The following is a 6,102-nucleotide window of genomic DNA, read 5'->3' on the forward strand; positions in this document are numbered from 1 at the left end:
CCCAGTACATAGTAGGCACTTAATAAACATTTGTTGACTTGATTTCCTTGGTTACTTTGTGTTTAGTTTGTTTGTAAGTCATTTAATAACAAAATTCCCCTAGATTTATCAGTTCTTGTTCTTCTCACTCTTAGAGATCGAAAGGACCTTGGAGATCATCTGGTTCAACAGCTTCTTTACTTTTTTTAGGTGAAGTGAGTGGCTCCAGGTCACAGAACTAGCATGTGACAGCAGGAACTTAAATCAAAGTCCCCTCAATTGAAACTCAGGGCCCCTTCCACCATAATGTGCTTTGTTCCCATTAATTTAGAATCCATGTCAGTAGACACCCATCAGAAAAATCTACAAGGACAAGGAAGAGAAGTGGTAAAAGAGTAGACTGCCTCCCGAGTAGCCATAGACCTGTGGACTGACTTGATTGAAGGAATTCCCTGCCATAGTAATGAAATAGCCATTGACCTCCAAAAAACTAATAGATTATGTGAAAGCTTTCGAGCAATTGGAAGGTGGCCCCCAAACTTAACCCCAACCATCTTCAAGTTGTCTTCTTGTGTATGGATCATGGAAACTAAACAAGGGAATAGCCTTGCAGTTGTAGAGTTAACTAAAAAAAGTCACAGAAGATCTGGTGAGAGGGGATCCCATTGGCAAAGCCATGTTTCTTGGAGTTAGTTCTATGATGGCCTTACTAGCAGCATCCCTGGCATGTTGACATCCATTTTACTTGCATAGTTTGCATCTGGAAGTGGGTGGCAGATGAAGAAGAGGATATGAGACATCAAGAGAGCAGAAAGCCTAAATGCTTTTTTTTTCTTTTTTAATGAAAAAAAGTGTTACCTTGGAGCCCTGTTACAGTATCTCCTGATGATTAAAGAAAGAGGTCCAGACAAGATTCTCTTTCTAGCTCTAGGACTAACTAGTCATATGAATTTAAGTGCATCACTTCTTGTCTTTGGGACATAGTTGACTCCTTTGTAAAAATGAAAGTGATGGACAAGGCAACCTATAAGGTACTTTCCAGCACTGACATTTTTTTCACCTATAGTCATGGACTTAATGGAATATTTGAGCTTAATGGAATTGTGAAGATAATCAAGTTCTAAATCCCTCAAGTGAGTAGAGATGTTAAGCCAAATTTCATACAGATAGTGAATGACAGAGACAGGATTCAAAACTTCATCTCTGGATTCTAAATCCATTGTTTTCTATATTTTACCATATATGAGTTTAAGATTCTAGAGGAGTTTAGAATCTAGTTGGGGAGATAAGGCTTCTGCACAAATAACAATTAGAGAACAATACAAAACAGTCCGTAACTCATTTTTTCTACAAATATTTCTTGATCTAGTAGAATATTCTACTGTCAGAATTTGAATTGGTATGTGCCAGATATTGTGCTGGTACCAATTATAGATGGTGCGGTTCAGATGACAAGCACCATGAGAGTTTGGAGAAATGAGGTATGTTTTCCAATGTGTGTTTATTAATACACACAGGATATTATTTAGAATTCATTCTTGCCTCATTACTTCCAACTCTAAAATCAAATTATTGCTATTTTGTTGTGTGCAGAGTACCGTACAATCTTGGAAACTGAGGAAGAGGCAGGTTATGCTGGTAAATATTTAACAGCTAGCTCCCTGGGAAAGAAAATGTACACCTGACACAAACTTTCAAATTTAATCTGCATCATTAACATTTCCTTTATCAATTTGTTGTCTAGATAATCAACAAAACAATAAATCAAGCCCTGATTTGTAGTGTCTGTTGATTTCAGAGGTGCAAATGCTCCCACTGCAGCCAGCTTTAACAGCTTGAGAGAATCAATTGTTAAGTTTGCAGGTATAATGGAAAGAGAAAATACTTTATCTGCCCCTATGGAGCTTACATTTCAATGCAAGAGACATGCCTAACCTATGTGGAAGGAGACCAAACAATATATATGCAAGAAAATTGCACACAGGCCAGTCATTTGTACATTCAAACCAAACAACAATGATTTATTAAACACTTACTATGCAGAAGGCGTGGTACTGCTCACTGAAAGTATTAAGACAAAATGAAAACCAGCTCCTACCCTTGAGGTTTTTGGTGATGGGGACAATATCCTAACTCCTGCCCTCAACCACCCTCAAGACTTGATTGGCTCAGAGGACTAATATCACTTCTTGGTTGCTTGAGTACCAAATAGCCAGTAGGAGTTCCGGGCATGGTCTGAAGCTTAGTTGACGACCACAATGGGCAACTGAGAGGCAGGAAGCTTTACTCTGCTAAATCAATTTGAGATCTCCTCCCTGTATATCCTTGTTGAACGTTCTTCTTCTGCTGTGGCTAAGTAAATCTCCTTTTGTTAACTATTGAACAACCTATGAATATCTCATTCAGTTCCAATATATACCAGGGGACTGGCCTAAGTCAGGCCCAATCCAGAATAATCCTACTTAAGAGGATCTCATAGTTAAATTGGCAAATATATACATAATAATCTGAGGAGGAAAGAGAATGCACTAAGCAGAATATGGTAAGGTTTCCATTAGGAGATGGCATGTAAACTGATTACAGAAGAAACTAAATTTCTAAAAGGTTAAAGTGAAGACAAATGACATTCCAGGCATAGGGACAGCTTCCTCCTCCTCTTTCTTCTCTCTGTCCCTTTTCCTTCCTCTTCCCTTCCTCCCCTCCCCTTTCTTCTTTTTTTGTCCATATCTTTTCTACCTCCCTGGAATGATGTAGATCATAGGTATCAAATTCTAGCTGGGCTGTATATGAGTGTAAACTCAATGAAAATGCAATTGGGAAATGGTCTCAGTCAACTCGCTGCCCAACCTGTTTCTGTTTGAATTTGACACATTGACCGCTATGAGTTTGCTGAAGTGAAGGAGGAGTGAAAGAGGCTGTGGTCCCCACACAATGTGGTCTACAGTGACAAGTATCAGCATTGACTCAGCCTGCAAAATGACACATTCCATGAAGAAAGCCAGTCTTCCTTTAACCCTGAAGGTTGGTTTAATTCTAACTTTCTGATAGAAATGGAAGGGGGAACTTAGAGCCGGGGCTCAGTTACTCATGTGCTGGCTATGAGAAAGCTAGAAGTCAAACGTGACTTCATGGTCAATGTTCCAAGGGACAGTATCCTTCTTATTAGCATTTTGACTCAGCCATCATAGCTTGATATATTAATTTCCCTGAAACCATCTGAAAGGCCTGGGGACCTCTAGTCACATGCCTTAAGGGAAACTTTAGGGATTCAGTCTGGAATATATATATATGTAAACCAACTCCAGAATATAAACTACTTCACAGGATACCTGAGCAGAAAACTCTTTTTGATTTAGTATTAGCAAACACAATAAACACAAAGTAACACATTTGCTAAAAACTATTTAGTATATTCATTTTTTTCTTTTAGTCTTTTTTCTTTCTTTTTTTTTTTTTTTTTTTGGTGAGGCAGTTGGGGTTAAGTGACTTGCCCAGAGTCACACAGCTAGTAAGTGTCAAGTGTCTGGTCTGAGATTGGATTTGAACTCGGGTCTCATCTTTTCTTTTAAAAGGATGAAAAGGCTTCCAGTCCCTCCTGATCAATGTTATTTTATATAAAGTAACTGAACAGAGAAGCTTACCTGCCAACTTACTGAAATGAAGGAAAGGAAAAATATGAAATATCTTTTTATAGTCCTCTAAAATCCTTAAATCAGCACTGGGATCCCTGTTCCTGCACTTCTGACAGGTTTTCCCTCTTTCAGCCTCTACTACAAGGAACTTGTGTTCACATAATACTTTCCACTCAAGTCAGAGTGGTATAGTGGAAAGAATTCTGGGTTTGGAATCAGAGGAACTGCATTCAGATTCTGGCTCTAGTTTTTCCTGCTTTTATAACTTTAGGCAAGATCCTTTATATCTCTGTACCTGTTTCCTTATTTGTAAAATTAATCATTTATTAAGCTTCGACTAGGCATGGGGCTGCAAAGACAGAAGGATCTTATATCCTACTGGGCGATACAAAATGTGTACACGTATAACTATGTTATATGCATATATACAAATTGGGAGAGTGCCTATAGGAAGGATATAAAGTGAAAAGGAGAAAGGAAAATGTCTGTGAACCTCTGGGTTTATTTTGCATTTTGAAAAGTTGAATCCATTCTGTTATTGAACCATCTCTTCAAGCCTGTGCTAGGTGACAGGTTTTTAAGTAGAGCAGAGGTATCAAACACTCCAGAGTCCAGCCTGAACCAAATTAAAATGTAATTGGGAAATATTTAACAAAATAAATATAAATAAAGTAGAACATAGATAATGTTAATATATGGTTTTACCTGGGCAGGTACCCTTAAGTATGGCTTAGTGATACCCATTTCTATTTCAATTTGACACCACTGATGTGGAACATTCAAAAGATTCTCTCAGACCTTGAATTTCTAGGGTTGAGAGGTTTGTGAAAACAATACTCCCCCAACACACGTACCTCAACCACATAAAACAAATTCAACCATTTTGGTGGTTCATAAAGCCAAGATGGGAGTATCTAATTATTCATAACTGCTTTTGTGTCATCAGGCTTAAAGTACTTTGCATCCAAAAGGGAAAATAATTTGGCTGTGAGTTGGGGGCTAAATAGCTAGATAGTTCCTTTACTATACAATTGAGAAAACTGTCTGAAAACAAGAATGATAAAAATGATAAATATTGATCTGCACCAAATGTTCTATTTTTTAAGCCAGACCACTAGGGCTGAGAGGGATCAATGCTTCATTTTTTTGTCCCTGAAGTCATTTCTCGGTTCATATGGTCTACTCCACAAAGGGAGACGTTGTAGCTGTATCTGAAATGCCTGAATAGTATTTGTAAAAGTAACCACGGGCTGTTGGAAATGCATATATATGGGGACGACTCCCTTATGGAGGTAGATCAGAAGAATGAAAATAACGCCAGTGAATCCTAAGCATTGGCACTAAGTATCCACCTTAACCACTTCAGAGCAAAATTATAACCTGTTGCTTTACATGTACACCTGGCATATGAAGAAAGAAGAATTTAGGTCAACATCACATTTTCAAGCGGAGATTGTGTTGGAGATAAACCCAGACTCCTCTGAACCCCAATCTACTACTCTTTAAAATGAAAACCCAAGGTGGGAGAAATGGAACTCTTTTTGGGTTCAATTCCTTGCGCTTCCACTTCAAGATACATTTATTGTGCCTGTGCCAGGCACTGTGCTAAGTGTGGCAATAGGAAGAAAGACCCAATACCAATGAGGCTTTGGCCAAGTCATGTCATCTCTTGGACATTATAACATAATGTATTAGCATATATATAGCACCTACTATGTGCCAGGAACTGTGCTATGTGTTTTACAAATATTCCCTCATCTGATTCTGACAACCCTAGGAGGTGTTTCCTCATCTATAACAAGAGTGAACACATTAAGTGATCTGAGGTGCCTCCCAGTCCTAAATTTAAGACTTTCCCCCTCAGACCTCCAAAAGCACTGTTTTGTCCCTTTCCAATATACTTATTGTGTTTTTATGTATATGTATATATACACATTTATATGTGTGTGGTATATATATATAATATATATATACCACACACACACACACACACACACACACATACACACACACACACACACACACACACCAGATTGTAAGCTCCTGGAGGGCAGGGACTTGACCTGCAGCATATAGCTACAAAGTGTTGGACTTGAACTTCGGTTTCCCAGACTCCAGATCCTTCGCTTTATCACTGCGCCACCTAGCTGCAAAGGCAGGATTTGAACCCAGGTCTTCTGAACCCAGAAGTCCTTGCCCTTGAGGAGTTTCCATTCTATTGCAAGCTAAACTCTCTTTGACAGACTGACTGGATGGATTTATGCCAGAATGCGATTACAGGGCCTCTAAGGTCACGACCCGGGCTGGCCGCAGGAGCTCGGCCAGGCCTGGGATCAGGCCACCGGTTTCCTCGAAGTCCCAGCTGGCTACCGCTCTCACTCCCTCTCCGCTTCCCGGGACCGCCCACGAGGGGAGGTGTCGCTCAGTAGCACCGCCTCTGCGGGCTCGAGCACGCACGCACGCCCTCCTTCAAGCCGTCGTGCACGCGCAC

This window comes from Vombatus ursinus, unplaced genomic scaffold, assembly GCF_900497805.2.
Source record: "Vombatus ursinus unplaced genomic scaffold, bare-nosed wombat genome assembly UNPS02010320.1, whole genome shotgun sequence".
NCBI lineage: Eukaryota > Metazoa > Chordata > Mammalia > Diprotodontia > Vombatidae > Vombatus > Vombatus ursinus.